The sequence below is a fragment of the Phyllostomus hastatus genome, unplaced genomic scaffold (genome assembly GCF_019186645.2).
Source record: "Phyllostomus hastatus isolate PE091 unplaced genomic scaffold, TTU_PhHast_1.1 phas_contig_210, whole genome shotgun sequence".
Classification (NCBI taxonomy): domain Eukaryota; kingdom Metazoa; phylum Chordata; class Mammalia; order Chiroptera; family Phyllostomidae; genus Phyllostomus; species Phyllostomus hastatus.
The window spans coordinates 10,498,994-10,518,364 of NW_025333737.1; the positions used below are offsets into that span (position 1 = coordinate 10,498,994).

At 38.7% G+C, this 19,371-nt stretch overlaps 1 protein-coding gene across 2 annotated transcripts in view; it reads right to left on the reverse strand.

The window, feature by feature from the left end:
• The window catches only part of KCNJ16 (potassium inwardly rectifying channel subfamily J member 16), a 71,803-nt gene extending 52,628 nt beyond the window's left edge, over positions 1–19,175 (reverse strand). The window contains exon 1 of one of the 2 annotated variants that reach the window (XM_045837499.1): positions 19,098–19,175. The gene's annotated coding sequence lies outside the window, so the exon portion shown is untranslated. The remainder of the gene's footprint in view (positions 1–19,097) is intronic. The other variant, XM_045837495.1, reaches the window with a different exon arrangement.
• Positions 19,176–19,371: the final 196 nt, after the last annotated feature.

Genomic DNA, 19,371 nt, shown 5'->3' on the forward strand with positions numbered 1-19,371 from the left:
TCACTACCACTTGTGTTTGCCTGAGTGTCAGCCAAGCAAATCTTTCCTTGGTCTAACCGTATGGATTGGCTTGATTATATATCACCAAAGAGCCCCAGACTGAATTTCATCAGTCCCCAAGTAAAAGCACGATCATTTCTAACTATGGCAATGACAGATTAATTTGGGCACCTCTAGTTCCCAATAATATCAGCTAATGAAATAACTAAATACAACTAAATTATAATGATCTCAAAATCTGAAGTTTGATGACCTTCCCCAATAGGTGGAACCCTATTAACTTCCTTCCACCTGCTGGGGAAGGCCTTCAGGGAGATGTGGCCACCAGTTTGTCCCCTGAGCTGGAGCTGGGTATTCTGTTTGCCTTCCCCAAGGTGGAAATAACCCAAGGAGACAGCCAGGAGACAAAAATGTGGTGAGGCAACTCTTTGGACTGGCTGTAGGACTGACCCCTCTATACTAACTTTAGGGCCCCTATACTAACTTTTAAGATCTGGCAGGCCGGTGCAGGGAAACTGTTTGTCTTGTGCCCCCCTAGCCAAGCCTATAAGTAAGCTCTCTTGCTATTAAACCTGCTACCTACCATTCTGGAGTGGCCTGCCTCTTCCTTCAGCTTCTCCCTGCCTGATGTTTATGGGGCCCAGTTTCCTACTCCACCCAGGAAGCTCCAACAGTGTCTCTTTTTGACAAATGTACAGCTCAGTGCAAAGCAAATACATCTAGTAACTTTATTGCTTGGTGTAATATTTTGTATGACTATTTAGTGTATGCTTAAGGTATCTGCACAACTCAGAATGATTCCTGTTTTTTCAGCCCACACCCCCCCCTCCACCGCCCTGATCCATTCTGGTAGTACTCACAGTGGTGTATGTCCTCACCTGAGCTCTGGACTTCCCAATAGATCTGATGTGAAGGCCACTGACCGCCATCTCCTTCTTCCTGGTCCATTCAGGTCCTGACTCTTTCATCCCTGCTTTCACATTGTGCATCTTCTTACTATAATCAAGTCCATTCTGCCTTTTTTTTTTTAATGAACTTGTTTAAATGCACTCATATTAGTAGGATGTGTGGGTCACTCACATAGCAAAAATTGAACATTGCTCAACTACAGCAACTCCTTGAACTATTTCACTGATTCTTACATCTGTTATGTAGTAGAATAGATACAGAATTAGCATTTCTGCATTTTTCCACAAGAGATAGAAAGGCAGGGGGGATGGGAGGAGGGAGCAGGGAAAAGGAACAAGCAGAAGGGAAGGAGGTAGGAAAGGATCCTCGTCTTTTAAAATTTAGGCCCAGACATGTATATATACATTAGAATTTGATTTAAATACAGATGAAGCACCAGCTGTAGTCCATGGAATATGCTAAACATCACAGCTACAAATTTGGATAAGACATAGCTCCCTGTCTGCCCTCAGGGAGGTTACTAGTTTAGTAGTACAATAAAATAAGTATTTAAAAACAACAACAAAACTGTTGGATTTTAGGTAATATGCATGCTTAAAAGAAGCACAAACCATTTGCTATAGAAGCAGAGTAAGGATAATTCCATCCACTGGTGGAAATCAGTGAAAGTTCCATGCAAGTGGTTATTTCACAATGAGCCGATAAACTTTCAAGAGGTTGAGAAGATTGTGAATGTACTCTGAACCTAGAGAAAAGCAGGAACAAAGACAAAACAGAGAAACTATTGGAGAAAGCATAGTGCTCCAGATTGCTCATGGGTTGGGACACCTGTCATGAAGCAGACTGAAAACAGTGACGGGGGCTAGATCACCAGATGGGACTAATGCACTTGATTTGGTAGGCAATGGCAAGCCCCCGAAGGCCAGGGTCAGAAGTGTGAATCTGGCCCAGAGGTGGCTCAACTTGAGTGGAAAAAGACAGGTGGGGGTTGGGGGTACAAAAGGGAAAAGTAAATGAGACAGAATAAGTTAGTAATGAACATTGAGGTTAGCAGATAGAGATAGAATTAGGCAGACATAAATGGAATAGCATGCCTTTATGCTGCTATTTAGCAGCTCAGAAAACCAAGCAATGGGAGTGAAATTAGGAGTCAAAGATAAATACTGAGTTTTCTTTATCCGAGTATGTGGTGGGAATTTTTCTGAAGATTCTTCATTGCTTAATGACAAGAATATTAATCAACTAAGTATAAGTAGTTGATTGTAGAAGCATTATCACCAAAGAAAAAGTGAGAAAATTAGATTCTACTCTTGGACTGACAATCAATCAGGGGGATGCCCTTTGTCAAGACACTTTCTTTCTTTGAAACTTAGTTTATAAGTATGCAAAATAAATGAGTTGCATGGTTCTATTATCTCTTCTAGGTATATTATTTTATTTTTCCATCTGCCCGTACAGTAACAAAATGAACCTACTTAAATAAGAACAAGGATTATGTCTTTTTTTGTTCCTTGCTGCTTACTCAATGCCCAACACAGTACCTGGCCCACAATATGTGCTCAATAAACACATGTTTAACAATCAAATGAATGAATTAACAGAAGATTATGTGTATATATCAAGGCAAAGGGACAAAACAATTCAGTTTGTTGCATTTTTTTAAAATCAAAGCAGTCATTTGAAGTTTCAGCTTAAGTGGTTGGGTTTGATTAGTGTGGAAACAGTCTATTTGACACAAAAAATATAGTCACATATGTAGTCTTATAATCTTAAAAGTTATTTGCTATTGCTCTCATGTAAATGTTCCCAGCAATTATTAATCTTCAAAATGGAAGATTCCTATACATTTCTGTACATTTCTTATTTCCATTGTCATCTGTATAGGTTGCTATTACTGTAGAGTATAAAATATAGACTTAGTGAAGGCTGAAATGGAAGTAGTTACTGAGAGATTTTAGAGGCCCCAAAATCTTGCATTTGGTTTTGCATTTGTACAGTGCTATCTGAAAATAAAATACATCTTGAAATATTTTTCTGCAATATATTGACTATATTATATTGTCCCATTTTCAATACCTTCAAACCACATTCAGCCTAGAAAACAGCATATTTCACATTTCAACTATTTACTTTGCTTTATGCATAGGGGGGGAAGAATGGAGCCAAAATCAGCAGAATGATGTAGGCAAACCTCTGCATACAATTGCTCTAGAAATCTTACTTTGCCATAGTGATTTCTCTTATCTTGATCTATGTAGTTCACAAACAGATTGCTAAACACTAATGTATATTCTCTTTCATTCTCCCTTATACAAATCGATATCTCAATGGAGTTGGGGTTTGTAGGAGAAGGAAATGTTACTATGCATGCAAATGTGTGTGTGTGTGTGTGTGTGTGTGTGTGTGTGTGTGTGTGTGCGTGCGAGCGCTTTAACTGAAAAGCTAAGAAAGCAATAAAATAACATACTTGTTGGTTGTAAGGATAGAATATTCTAGAAAGGGTGAAATGGCTGGGATCTCTTGAAAGTAGGAAATACAACTGTTCATACTACGTTTCCAATTACTGGGCTCATCTATGTCATTTTGCCTGTGCACAGAGCAGAAAGGCATACATTGTTCTAGCAGAACAGAGTATGCAAGACTGACCTTCTCCTTTCCCTTGGGCCAGTTTTCACACAGTAGAACCCAGTGCCCAGTGGACGAACACATAGGAATCCCCAAATGCATATTGAAAAGGAATTCATTTTTCACTCATCAGATAACAACCCTTAATGACTTGGGTAACTCAACTTTACTTTCCCGTGGTCTTAATAAAAAGACCAGTTCATTCCATTAGGAAATCAGTGAGATGAATTGTAATGAAAAACCACAATTCTTTGCCAGGATTTAGCAGAGGCCATGAATAGCCCAGCTTAAAAGTTGAATTTCTTGTTTTCCTTCCTGTGTGGCTCTCTTTGAAAAGGCAGCAAAATAGTCCATTTGATCTTTGGAAAACCCATCGCAGAGTATGAGCTACTGCCAACTGGTTAGGTTCATCCTAGGTAAACTAAGCCATAGAGCATTAGGAATGAAAGGACCAGAGGGCAAATCTGAAAATGAAGACAAAGTAACGTGTTCAGATTTCCTCACTAATGACTGAGGGTACTGAACAGATGCCATCTGTAGGAAACAGCATCTCCAGGGCTCAGAGTTCTGGCGCATTACAGTGGTCAGTGTTTTACATTCACCCATCACCCATGAGTTCCCTGCTGTGGTGAAGCAGTTCTGTTATAATGTGACATACATGTTTTAAAAATTGCCATGCTATGCATGATCTACAAAAAGAAAATAGGAGTTACAGGGAAAATAGGGCTAGCAGCATAACACGCAAAATTTTTATCAGAAATATACATGTATATGTATATATATGCATATATATGTGTGTGTGTATATACATATACATATATACATTTTTAAGATAGATAGTAACCTGATAAAAGGGATGGCATAGTTTTGCACATGAGCAATGTTAAGGGATATATAAATACAACAATAAATAGGACACTTTGCCTTGGGAAAGGCCCGAGGTTTACTTGTGGAAGTGGGCATCAGAAGACAGGTTTGCAGCTTGTGAGTTACTGTGAAGTGGTAGAAAACGGTTCTGAGATTTGATGGGAAGTTGTAGCTGCAGGTGTAGGTGAGGGAGCTCCTAACACACACAGTGAACCGAGGAGCTCTTCGAAGCCTGGGCACGTGTGTTTTGGGCATTCCCATGCAGCTCGGCTGAGTTAGGTGCCATTTTTCTCATTCACCTTGTGGACAAAGTCACATATAGGCAAACATGATGCTTGCTCAAATTCTGTTTTATGCTCAAGCAAACACAAGTTATGTTCAAATTGTTCCTTCACATATTAGGTGCTCGGGAAAACTAATTTGCACTTTCAAAACTAAAGTTATACTAATTTTGACCTAAATAGTCAAATGAAGAGTTAAACTTTTTCTTTACCCTGTGGTGAGTTCCAGATAGCTGTTCAGTGTTGTGCTGACATAATAAATCATTCTACCTCTGTACTTTTCATGTGTCCTTAATAATACCACTTACCTTCTCATCCTAAGAGACGGTAAATATGACAAAGGCAAAGAACTTATTCAAGAGCTTCTTTCCTTCTAACACCATAGAGTGCCTTATTGATTAGATTAGATTATCTTTCCAGCTCATCTTCCATCTTTTTTCAAAGATCTTATTTATTTATTTTTAGAGAAAGGGGAAGGGAGGGAGAGAGGGAGAAAAACATCAATGTGTTTGCCTCTAGTGCCCATACTGGAGACATGGCCTGCAACCCAGGCATGTGCCCTGACTGGGAATCGAACCAGTGACACTTTAGTTCTCAGGCCCGCACTCAGTCCTCTGAGCTATACCAGCCAGGGTTCATCTTCCATCTTTATACTAGCTCTGGTTTTAAATGTTTTTTAAAAAATTCATTTTTCAATTATGGTTGACATACAATATTATATTAGTTTCAAATGTACAAAATAGTGATTAGACATTTATATACCTTACAAAGTAATCATCCCAATAAGTCTAGTCTAGCTCTGGTTTTTAAATTCTTCTATTCATTCCAGATCTTAATCACAGGATTCTTATAGCATATCTACCTAGTAGTGACACATTCTTTAATTTTATCCAGCAATTTCTTACCCTTGAAATGTTCTTTTCTTGTTTCATTTAAAGTTAGATTTTGTTATCATTTTGTGGAGTTTTCACGCAATTCTATGACACTAGTCCACTTACATAAAATATCCAAAGCAAATGCTTTTCAATATATCTCATCTGGTTTTTCAATAATGTCCAGAGTTCAGAATCTTCTCTGTCTAGGAATCTCACTCTTTGGAAAGGATTTACAAGGATCCGATGTAAATACAAAGTAACAGGAACACCCACATTGTGCTTGGACTTTCTTATTACATTGTTAATGCTGATCCAAGAAAACAACCTATAAAACATGCACACACGTATGTGCACTGCAGATCTTCTTGTAAACATCCCTTCTATGATTAAATCGATTCCTGAGGAATTGGCTCAGATGACCAGTACCAAAGGTCATTTCCAAAACTTCCTGTGCCTCTGAGAATGTTTTGTGTTAATAATATGCATTAGTTTTACAGCCACTTAAGAAAACCTCTTTTATGTCAAACCAGAAACAGAGCCAAGATTAAAACAAGAATAAAATCCCACCAACCCCATAGAATTGAATGGATGCAGACTTCTGGAAATAAAAGAAAGCTGAGTTTTAAAAGATTCACTAAAAGTCTCAATCTCTTGATATTTTATCAGCAAGCCAACAAACAGAAAAGCAACAAGAAATTGTTCCATCCAGGGACAAAGGCCATGTATTGATCTGGACAGGATGACAAATGAGAAACAAGAGAAAGAGCCAGTACTAGGATTACAATTAAAAAAAACAAAAACAAAGCAAAACAGAGGAAATGGGTTTTTAATGCTAATAAACTTGCTAAATGAAATTTATTTGCTATATTTTTAAAGAAAGTAGAAATTTTAAAGACCTTTTTAAATTTTTTCACATTTAAGAAGATGTGTTTCTTCATTTCTTAAATATAAATAAGTAAATATCTATCAATCAATCAATCAGTGTCAGGCCCTTCCTGGGGAACTTTGCTCACACACACCAAGTGGGGGTACCACACGCAAACAATATTTGTTTGCTTGAGCTAAAAGGAAATCGCCATGTGTTTTATATGGAAAACACGATTTAATTGACAATATTAAATTCTCCTACTTATATTTTTTGAAGATGAGTATTTCCATTTCCTTTATGGAACTAACATATTTTGCTATAATTCTATGAACTGTAGATGGCTGGTGAGTCACTTTTCTATTTTTCTTTTCCTAGAGATCAGAGCTTATCAAAGGCTGGGGTTTGAATGTTGTGTAACTGTCCCAGCACTCCCAGTGTTGTTCACTAGATTTCTGAAGTGGTAAGCAGTGAAGGGAAACATCAAAAAAGAAAAGTCTGCTTCTTTTTAAAGCAGGAACTCAAATGACCCATGTTCTGCTCTTACTGGGTTACTGTTGTCAAGTTCTACAAGAGAGACTTCTCTCACATGACTGCAATTACCAACACCACCATGCTTTAGAGTGTGGCATCATGGCCTGTCTATCACAGTGCCTAAGATTTACTTCAGAGAGAGAGAGAGAGAGACAGAGAGACCTACAGATGAATGAACCACAGGGATTGAGAGGCAAGAAACCGAACTGTGTGGTATATTCAATTTGTCACATAGTCTCAAGTCCACTGACTTGGCCCGGCTCAGGTATCAGTAACTGGAGGAGAGCAGGGAACAGTAATCAGTTGAAAATACTCATCTCAGCAGTTCTAAGCTTGTGACAGGTGACATGATGTATAGATCCTTGGAGGAGAGGAGGCAAGACATGAGAAGGGTTCAGTGGTGGGAAGAGCCAAACTCCCAAACGTAAGTGTAAGTTATTTGAGCATAAAGAAAAATGAAATAGGCTACAATTGCTGAAGACACGTATACCCAGGCGTTCTTATCATTTCCACTTCAGTAAGTTTATTTGTTTAATTAGATATGCTCATTGATGCTAATAGCTAATTTCCCCACTCACACTCAGGTTCAGACACTGATACCTCTCATGGGTAAGCTCTTCTGATCTCTGCGTTGGATACTGTGATCTTGAATGATTTGCTTGCTGCCTACTACCTGAAATCTACTGGTGTTCCACCTGTTGGCTGGTCTCCTAGTCCTTTAACACTTGACCAGAGAGAGTGTGAATTTTTCATCCTTTTGTTGTTGTTGTTGTTACCATATTTTCAATCAGTGCCTCCCTTTCAAATAAGTTAGTCCCAGAAACAGGCTAATTCCTCAAAGCAAGCACAGTCCATCACTGGTTTTTGTATTTGCATGTGGGCCTGTGAAAGGAAAACCCTAGCATGATTGGGGAGCACAGGTGAGGTGCCTGATGCATAGCTGGCACTCTAAATATATCAGTAAGATGATGTATTCATGAGTTGATTTGGCAAAGTCTAACTGTTGAGTCATCTGAACGCGCAGACTTAGCTTGTGCTATGACAGCCCTGATCTCCAAGGATCGTGATTTAAGAGGAAACAAGTTGCTACCATTTCCCTCAAATTAGTCAGGAACAGACAAAACAGCTTCTACTAATAAGCATTTCCCTGGCGGACTTCTGTGGAGAATGAAGTGTGTAGAGGACACCAGGCATTTCACCTCTGGGGCTCGTGGTGACGGCATGTGGTCATGATTCATTCCACTAGATACATGGGTGGAGCTTGCTCATCCTCCAATCAGCTGTCCCATAAAAAAAATAAACAACTTTATGTAGATGTACATAGTTTGTTTTGTAAACTATAACTCTTGGGGAGAGGATTTCTGAAATAAAATACAAGGTAAATTCTGCTTCATTTCATGAAATCTCTTTAAACTCCTGTGTTTTAGAGGGTATTTATGTGGGAAAATAGTAGGGGCTTGTTAGATTGTATAACGTTGAAGAGAAGACATCATTTGATTACACATTTGGAAAAACAATGATCTTAAATTTGAGAGTTCTGGCTTGTGGTCTCAGCTTTGCCACTTCCTGACTGGTAACTTTGTGATGTCATTTAACTTCCTTTTGTCTCAATTTCTCAACTGTCAAATTAAGATGACTTAAGTGGAACAGAAGATTCTTGGATAAGTCGTTTTCACATTCCTCTACTTTATTAGTAATTTATTGTTCTATGAGATTGAAGCTACTTTTCCTTTGCTTTCTTTTTAACATATAACACAATTATCATATGGCTTTAAGTTGAATGTATTTGAATAAAATAAGCCAATTTTTTCACCTTACAGGTGACTGTATAATATGTAATTCTGACATTCAGTAATATTGCTGGCCTGTGACATGTAAGTCAGTCTTGTCTCTGAAAATGGAGCTATAAATCTGCACACTATAATTCAGGTATAAAAGTTTTCTCTACAACAAACACTACAGTCTCTTGATTGAGTTAGAAAGCTTTTGGGTTTGAGTACAAATGGTTTTAAGTAAGAGTATATGAGGTCTGTCCAGAAGGTATCCATCCATGTAGTATGAAGATAGAGACATTTATTGATGAAGATAGAAGATAGAAGAAATATTGTACATAGGACAATGACACCTCAGTCCTCTTCAAAGGAGGCACCTTGGGACCTCACACAGTTCTCCCAATTGCCGTCAGCTGCCCCATCCTTTTTTCCTGAATCTTATTGATGGTCTGAAATCTCCTCCCTTTCAAAGGTGATTTTAGTTTTGGGAAAAGCCAGAAGTTGCAGGGTGCCAAATCTGGGCCGTAGGGAGGCTGAGTCACCTGGGTGATTTGATGTTTCACCAAAAATTCTGCATGAGACATGAGGTATGAGTGGGCACAATGTTGTGATGAAGCTGCCAAACACCAATTGCCTGTAGCTCCAGCCTTCTGAATCATCCAAATAGTTTCCACAAAGAAATGTTCAAGCTTAATGCAAAATTTGATGCAGATTTGTTGCTCTACTCTGTCATTTTGAATGTGACAGCCACACAGTACATATGCTCACTCAATGGCGTCTACTGCCCCCACTGACTAGTACAGTGAAGTCTACCTTGTTCACACATGTACATTCCAGTCCACTCTCCTTGGCTGCCAGATTACACTGATGTGGTACAAACCATTCTCATTATATGAACAATGGCTGGACTTGTTATGGACAGACCTCATATAACCTATACATGGAGCCTGTTCCCTTAGTTTGCCCTAAGTCGGACTAGGATGGTGGTAGTAGTTTTCAGAGCTATGAAGAAAAACAAAACAACTCAAAACAAAGCAGGATTATGTCATAGAAACACATCCATTCTGGCACCTGGATCCTGGTCATTTTTGTTCCTGACTCTTTACTATTTGTTGGGTTGGTAAGTGGACAAAGGGACTTGTTCCAAGACAACCAGATAGAAAACATAAGCTCGGGGAAGCCTGAGAATTTTTTTATTAAGTGCCACATGCAGCAAGGTGACAGTGCCAAAAACAGACTGAAATTCCACAATCCACGAAAGTGTCATCTATGAGCTTCTGGGGGTTTCAAACATACAATATTGTCATCCATCTAAGTTCCAAAAAAAAAACAAAACCCCAAAATGCAGCTCCTGCTCTGTGTGTGGAAGGAATTGGCATCACTCTACGTCCAGCTAGCCTCAGTAGACACCAAAGATGAATAGAATAGAGTCGCTAAGCTAGAGAGTCGCAGAAAGCTCCATCTTCTTATCTTTCATTGGGAGGGCAAAGTACCCACTCTCCAGGGAGCAGAGTTCTCTCCAGAGATAACCCTAACCATTATAGTAATTCTATGTGAACAGTAATAATTCTAACAATGAGAATTTACCCATAAGCCTAGTAAACTAAGGAAAACAGTAACATGCCCTGCCATGGTTCTTTTGGTCTTTACCACAGTGGGGGAACCATTCATACGTGATGAGCCTTCTCATAATGCATTTGCATTGCCCTCATTCTGAGAATTTTTTGAGGAAAAGTTTACATCACGACAAAGGAATGTCCTTATTCCCCTACACACACATACAAATACATCACTGAAGTATAGGTAAAAGAGAGTCAGTGCAGGGGGAAAAATCTGCAAGAAAACAACCATATTGAGCAATTGATACCTGCTATCTCCTATGTAGCATTCCCTAGAGGTCTGGCAGTATGCTAAGTACTTCAGGTGTGTTATCTTATTTAATCCTTATAACCTTGTGAATCAACACAAATTATCATTTCCATTTTGCAAATAAAAATCTGAACCTTGAAGAAGTTGACTGCCAGGGTCCCAGGTTCTCCTTGTCACTGGCCTTCCTCCCATCCATATGTTTTTGCATATGGTACTTGGGGCAGACTTGAAGTGAACTTGTTGGTTTTAATCTAAATGAGAAACTTCCTCTGAATTAAAGCTGACTACTCCTAGGTATTCTGCAAGGAAGGAAATGCACATCAGCAGAGCCCAGGTGTTGATTGGATGTTCATTGTCCTGGATGTTGCAGTTATCCAAAGGTACATGGAAAGTGGCACATGCCACACTCCAGTCTCATCTTTACCATGAATGGGCCAAAATACTGTCTTAGCCACTTTTCTCCCTTGAATTATTATCATTTCATTAAAAATATTTTTTCCTCTGAGTGTTAGACTAGGGCTTTCAATGTCACAGAAGTGATTTTCTTTTTCCTTTTAAAAACTATTTATTTATTTATTTATTTAGAGAGACTGGAAGGGAAGGAGAAAAAAGGGAGAGAAATACTGACGAGAGAAACATTGATTAGCTGCCTCTTGTACACACCTCAACTGCAAACTAAACCTGCAACCCAGGAATGTGCCCTGACTAGGAATCATACTAGCGACCTTTCGCTTTGCGGGACAGTGTCCAACCACCTGAGCCACATGGGCCAGGGCACAGAAGTGATATTCAAGGTCATCACGAGTAAACACCAAGCTCTCTTGAACCAGGCACACTTACCAGAGGTCCGACTGGGCTCTTTATTCATTTCCTAGAAGCAGATACCGATCTGGAATTTCCTGGATGTTGTGAACACTTGAATCACAACTGAATTATAGACAGAGAAAGTAACAAACTGGTTTTATAAGATTACTTTCATGGGATTTTCATTTTATAGCATAAGCAAATTGAAATTTAAAAGCTTGAGATCTTAGCAAAGACAAAATTACAAAGTTGAAAAAAAATATGATCATCTTTACTTCAAATTCTATAGAAAGTGTTACCCAACTGCATTCATTCCTTAACTATATTTTAATGTTTCATAATTCTTTTGGGTGACACCCCTGAGACTTACTACCATTCAAATAGTATCCATTCCACAGTTTAAATCTTACTATAAAGTTTCCTTTAACATTATCTCCCAAACTATGCCATTTTCTGTTATTATAATCATGAATAGAATTTTTTTGGGGGGGGAATCAGGATATATGGTCCAGCAGAATATATTTCTGATTTATAAGTTTATATCTGAATAAACAAAATTTGATTATCCTTTTAATGAGTTGCCTTTATTCAAAAGCAGATGGAAGCACACAGGTAGATGGCTGCAGGAAATCTGATTCTCATTCACGGGCCTCTTTCCTAATCATTAAACAAAAAAACAACAACCCAATACTACTAAGCCATAAAAAAGAAGGAAATATTAACCTTCGTGACAGCAAGAATGAACCCTGGAGAGTATTATGCTAAGTGAAATAAACCTGTTAGAGAAAGATAAGTACCATATTATTTCACTTATATGTGGAATCTAATGAACAAAATAAACTAACAAATGTCCTGGCTGGTATAGCTCAGTGGATTGAGCATGGGCTGCGAACCAAAGCATCGCAGGTTCGATTCCCAGTCAGGGCACATGTCTGGGTTGCAGGCCACCGGCTCCCAGCAACCACACATTAATGTTTCCCTCTCTATCTCTCTTTCTCCCTCCCTCCCCTCTCTAAAAATAAAGTAAACAAAATTAAAAAAGATGAACCATCTTTTAAAAAATAATTTAAAAATAAACTAACAAACAAAATAGAAACAGACTCATAGACACAGAGAGCAGACTGACAGTTGTCACAGGGGAGGGGGGTTGAGGGGCTGGATGAAAAAGGTGAAGGAATTAAGCAAAAAATATCTCATCGACACAGATAACAGTATGGTAATTACCAGAGGAAAAGGGGAAAAGGTGACAAGTAGAAGAGGGGTAAAGAAGGAATAAATGGTGGTGGAAGGAGACCTGACTTGGGGTGGTGAGCACACAATACAATACAGAGATGATGTGTTATAGAACTGTACACCTGAAACCTATATAATTTCATTAACCAATGTCACCCCAATAAATTCAACAAAATTTTTTTAAATCTGTAAAGACAGCAACCTCAATATTCTAACAGTAAAAAAAAGAAAGAAAGTAATTCATTATCACCTTGAAAGTAAGGAACACAACATTTACATTACCAGTCAAAGTAATTATTTGAGTTTAGTAAGGTGTGATAGTATTTTTATCATTAGCTATTAGTTAAAATATTTTGAAATCAATATGTCAAGGTTGCTTTTAAAATACAAAGGGCACTCATATATTAACCCATTAAAGCACACAAGAGTCTCTTAAGAAATTCTTTTTTTTTTAATTGTCTATATAATTGATTATTCAGGGTCTTCACAGCGGAATATCAGAAAACCAACAAATTTTGTTCCAAGCTACTCCCACTTAGATATAATCTGGTTTCAGTCTAGACACTGCTCATATTTGCTCTCTACTTCTTTACAGTGCTGTGACCAGGAGCTGCAGGAAGCTGGGTTTCACAAATCGTCAGGAAGCAATACAAAACTGGGAGGGAGAAGGAGTATGGAAGACCAAGAAAACAGAATCTGCTCTACACTCGAATAGCTGTTCTCTTTCTCCCTTCCCTTTCTAAACTAATTTTCCATCTTGTCTTTCTCCTCTCCCTACGAGTGCTCCTAAACCTCCCAAACTCCTGGCTGAGGTCTAGGTCGAATATAAAACAAACACGCACACACTTCAGTGACCACTAAGGCAGAAAGGTCTGCACCTTAAACCTCAAAGAAACCTATTATAATAGGCTTATATTTATATTAAGAAGAGGAAATTGTGAATGCAGATGAAATTTTGTTTGTTAAACTGTGCCTAGTTCCAAAGGAAAAGCTTTTGGTGCATTTAAATCCCTCTTATGCCATGGAATTAACTTTGGCTGCCAGAGACCAGAACTCACAGAACACTTGAAATTAAAGGTCATTCACTGCACACCACCTACTAGTCCCTATTTTTCCATTGCCAGGTTTCAGCTGCTTCATCTGACTCCTGGCTCCATTTAGGGGCCATTCAGAGTGGACAGAACACACCTATAGAATGAAAATGAATTAGTTTGTCTGAGAAATTTAAATTCTAGAACAGCTCTATATACTGCACCATTGACCTACTAGATGGCCATACATCCTCAGTAAACCCTCCCTTTCTCCCAGGCAAAATGCATCCTTCCATAGCACAGGGCTCTATTATCACACTTGTGACTACAAATTATTGTGTATATATGCACAGCTCTCTTCCCCATCCTACTGAGAACTTCTCAAGGTCTTCTCTTCATCATGTTGACATCCACCCCCCAGGTTCCTCTGTCCTTCTAACCCTTCATGGTGACTGAAAGGCAATAGGCATTCCATATTGGCTTTTCAAATATAAAAATGAACAAATACATGACCTTCCCTGGTCCCTAAGGAAAAATATGGCATTATGGTTTTTTGCTTCTATCCTTTATCAGGAAGTAGATAGGCACCATGAGATCTGAATTATTTCCTCAGTCTGATCGTACTTACCCTTTCTTCTATAATATGAAGGAAAGGTTGCAGTCTTTTTGTTTGCTAAAAGCAAAACTACTAGCATTTGGTGGAATTTTGTAGCCTTCCCTCAGCTCCTCAGTGACTCTCCTCACAAAGAAACGCAGCTTCCTACTTTGGCATGGTTGTGTTGCTGAGAGAGAAGCCACATTTTCCAGCCTGTGTAACATGGCCTTCATTTTTCACCAACACCGTTCAAAATTAACTTTCTCTAACTTTAACTTTTTTTTCTTCACATGCAGACATATGAAGTTGATCTTGGGACTCAGACAAAACAACACAATGACATCTAAATCAATGGCTGTTCAAGATACCATCCAAGAATTTTTTTTAAATAAATGACTAGAATTTCTCCAGAATCTAACAGATGTATTTTATTTCACTTATTTATATTTGGCTTTTATATATATATTTTAAGGATGAAACATGCCACTCAATGGAATATAATACTAAAATATGTGAACTACAGTGACACATAGCAAAGGGAATGAACCTCACGAACAATTTGCATGTTCTGAATTAAGATGCATTTTGGAATGGGATGGTAAATCAAAATGATGATGATTTTCATCTCACAACTTCATCAGTTCAATCCATTAACTGTCATTTAGGAACCCACCGCCCTGAAGGAGCCTTGCATTGGAACAGAACTAAGAGCATGACAAGAAGAAACACTGAGGTTAATGGAAACTAACTTCATCCCAGTGACACACTAATACAAGCCTCTGTGCTCGGTGTATACTGTTTAATCATGTATCTACAAATCAGAAAGTTTAAAATTTGAAAAATTGTGCAGAAAATATCAACCTGCCATGAAGTACACACTCTCTTCAATTTCATCCCTCTCAGCAGAGAGTTTTAGAAGGGGAGTCCCCTTGACCAGGGTCTATCTATCTCTCAGTGACACATTTTTTTAGGCTAATGCATTTTAAATAACATTTGCTATTACAGCCGTGATTGGGTGAAGGATTACAATGTTAAACTGGATAGTTCAGATTTTCAGAATCAAGCATCACCATTTTCTTTTCAAGAATTCCCAAGAAAGAAAAGCATAGCAGAGGTCAGAGGGCTCATGGTGAGAGGGGGAGGTGCAGGTATCCAGTTTCAAAGTGCCCCCCTTGAATGTGATGTCTGGCAGCAAGAGATTCGTCTCTGAGGAAAAAAAATATGGCTTTCTAGATGAAAACGAGAAAAAAACCCCTACAGAATGAAGTTGTTTTTACATCTCAAGGCTTAAGTAATACTTAAGTATTTGGTAATACTGGGTAGAAGGATAGGGTGAAGTTACATTTAAAATTTTCTCCAATCGCAAAAGAAAATTTAATTGCTGAATTAAAATGTAAGGGTACAGCACTGCCAAAAGGCTTTCAGAGTAATACATAAAGGGCTTATTTAGCTTCTGTACACGCATGGCCAGTCCACTTCAGCAGTGAAACTTGTAACACATCACAAAGCCCCCTAGTAGATGAAGAAATATGCCTCCAGCAAGGTCAAGGCAACAACACCTGACAGGATGCACCGTCTTCCTGCTGATGTGCTTCATTTAAGGAAAAAGTTCTATTTTTTGCCTCAGCTAAGGGTCTCACTGACTGAGAGACAGCCATGAATCTCAGGGTTTATAACTCCAGAAATCATTTGCAAAGTAAGAATCACTTTTAGATGTTTAAGTGAACTACCTGAGCTGTGTTTCTTACCAGCCCAGAACCATCAGGTATTCTACAACATTCGGATGAAGATACAGCAGGATGAAATATGTAATTGTCTGAGAGACTTTGGAAAAATTACAGGTTCCAGCTGCACAGTCCTCACATACTTGGGTTGCTGTATTAGCCTCTGATCCCTTAAAGGTTATGCCATTGATTTCCTTTTAATCCCTCTTGCAAAGCTCATCTGCAATTGAGGGAACTAAAATGCAACATTGTGGGCACTCCACCCTGACCGTCAGCACTGAGGGTTGACTAAAAATTTACCAAAAATCATAGGAAGGATCCTTGGATGAGACAGAATTTGAACTTCAGTTCAAATAAATTTAGGCTGTAAATAAGGATTGATTTGGATTTAGTTTTGGGATTTTTAGGAAGAATATTTGGGCTGTTTCTGTTGACTTAAGAATTTACCCAGGAATTCTTGTTTTCCAAAAACATTTTCCTCCTGCACCTTTTTATTGTCTTTAGGAATTACCATCTTAAATTACCTACTCCACATAGAAATATATAGAAAGTTAGCTCTAATAACATAATTAATTAACTGCTCTATTGGATGATACCCATGAAAATTTGTGGAATCAGGGAATGAGCTCCAAAGTCCAGTAACTTAAAGCTAAAATTAGACATATGATTTCTGTCCAGAAAAAGTCCAACCACTGTAATATAATAAAAATGGTTTGCTTGATCAACATTGATATAACCTGGAAGCCAACAAGAGTGGACTGGAATGCACATGCGTGAACAATGATGACTTGACTGTACTAGTCAGTGGGGGTGGTAGACGCTGTTGAGTGAGCATGTGTACTGTGTGGCTGCTGTATTCAAAATGTCTGAGTGAGTACAGCAACAAATCTGTATAAAATTTTGCATTCAGCTTGAACATCCCTCAGTGGAAAGTATTTGGATGATTCAGAAGGCCACAGCTATGGGCAACTGGTGATTGGCAACTTCGTCACAACAATGTGCCCGCTCATAAATCACAATTCATGCAGAGATTTTTGGCAAAATATCAAATCACCCAGGTGACTCAGCCCTCCTACAGCCCAGATTTAGCATCCTGTGACTTCTGACTTTTTGCAAAGCTAAAATCACCTTTGAAAGAGAAGAGATTTCAGACTATTGGTGAGATTCAGGAAAATATTACAAGGCAGCTGATGGTGATTGGGAGAACTGTGTGAGGTCCCAAGGTGCTTATTTTAAAGAGGACGAAGGCATTATTGTCCTGTGTACAATGTTCCTTGTATCTTGTATCTTCTTCAATAAATGTCTCTATTTTTCATACTACATGGCTGGATACCCACTAGAAAGGCCTCGTATACTATATGTAATAGTCCTCTATTTCTAGAAGGGTGTACCTCTCATTTTAAAATATAGTGATTATTTTTAGTTTTAAAAAAACTAATGGATCTGGTCTGGCACGTAAGAAGGTTGAAAGTTTCACAGCATCTTAACGACAAATAAAAAACAGAACAAGCTGAAAAATTAGCACCTCTTCTTAGGTGAGTCAGAAAAGGGAGGTCGCCAGGCAGATCACTGCCTCCAACACTGGAGACATGGACAGGGGAGCACAGAGAATCAGAAACCTCCGTGGGAATGGCGCCAGCACAGGGCGATCTGACTGTCACTGACAATCCCCAGAGCCCAGTGCGGGCACGTCTGGGAGCTGACAGCTCCAGGGGAGCACAGACACCTCCAGGGTTCCGGTTTCAGTTCCTCTGGATAGAAACCCAGAAGTGGGACTGCTGGATCCTGTGGTTGTTAATTTTTCATTTTTGGACGGACCACCGTATGGTGGTTTTTCACATTGGCTGCACCAATTTATATTCCCATCATCAGTGTACAAGGGTCCCTACATTCTCCATATCCTTGCCACATTCTTGCCAATACTTTATTTCTTTTTTATAATAGCCATCCTAATAGGTATGAAATAATATACCATAATGCTTTTGATTTGTGATGGTTTCAAAAGTGTACCTTCCTCTCTTACTGATCATGAAAGTCAACAAACACTATCACTCTTTGATTAATGATCTACCACAGGGGAAGAAGCATTCACTAGTTTCTGAAAAACAATTACTATCTTCTTGGCCTTTCAAGAGACAAGGGGATATGAATGTTTATTTTACATCAAAACTGTCAGGTCAAATTCCACTGAAATTCAGTAAGAGAGTTTCCACTCACTGGCTGCACAATCAAAGGCTACTTCTTTAGAGGGAAACCCAACCTGGGATTTCAGGCACCAGCAACATCAGCTCTCGTTTCCTCAGTGCCCAGTCCGAGAACAGCCCTGGGCTGGAGACGCCACTCACATCTTCTCTTTTATCTCACTGGTCTCTGACCCCTATTTCACAGAGGAGAAACTGAGGCTCATAAATGTAAAGTAATTTATCCAAATTCACACAGATAAGAAGTATTGGACCTGGAATTCAAACTCACATGTGCCTGACTTAAAAACCAGAACAGATAAAGTCCAGTAGAAGACACAGAAAAAAAATTAAGATTTTGGTTATTTATTTTTAGAGAGAGGGAAGGCAGGGAGAAAGAGAGGGAGAGAAACATTGATCAGTTGCCTCGGGCAGGCACCCCTACAGGAGACCCACCTGTAACCTGGGCATGCGCCCTGACAGGGATTTGAATCAGAGACCTTTCTGTTTGTGGGACGACACTTAATCGACTGAGCCACACGGATGAGGGCAGACACAGAAATTTGAATCTGATTTATAGATATTCTCAGATGGAAATTGAATTAGGAGTCAGGGGACTTGTTTCCATCCCAAACCTTGACCAATGGTTGTATTTGAACAAAATCTTTTCCTCTCTCTGAGCCTGTTTCTTCATATGTAAAATGAAAAGATCCTAAATGATCTTTAATTACAATGTAGCTCATCATTTAATAAATTATAAAAAATGAATGATCATTATGAGTCCTTATTAATATTCATTTTAAAGACAAGATTACAGGCAATATACTTATGACAGAAGAACACAGACCAAAGCCAACATCATCTATCTAGATATCATAGATTTCTAAAAATCTTTCCTATCATACATCATTAAAAGTTAAAGTCTTGACTTACCTACTAATAGACTTGAAACTTCTCGCACTAGCTCTTTCTTTATGCTTCTCATTGCCTCTGACTCAGACTAAACAAAGCATGTTCCCTGCTTTGGCCACTTTCTTCTTATCTCCTTTTATCAAAACCCTGGTCTGATGTCCAACCCAGTCAGTCACGCAGGAGCCAGATAGCTGTGAAATTCTGACGCCAACAGTATGCTCACTCAGTGTTCCTAAACATTCTTCCTTTCAGCCAAACCACATGATCACCAGTATTTGAGGAGAAACTCACATTC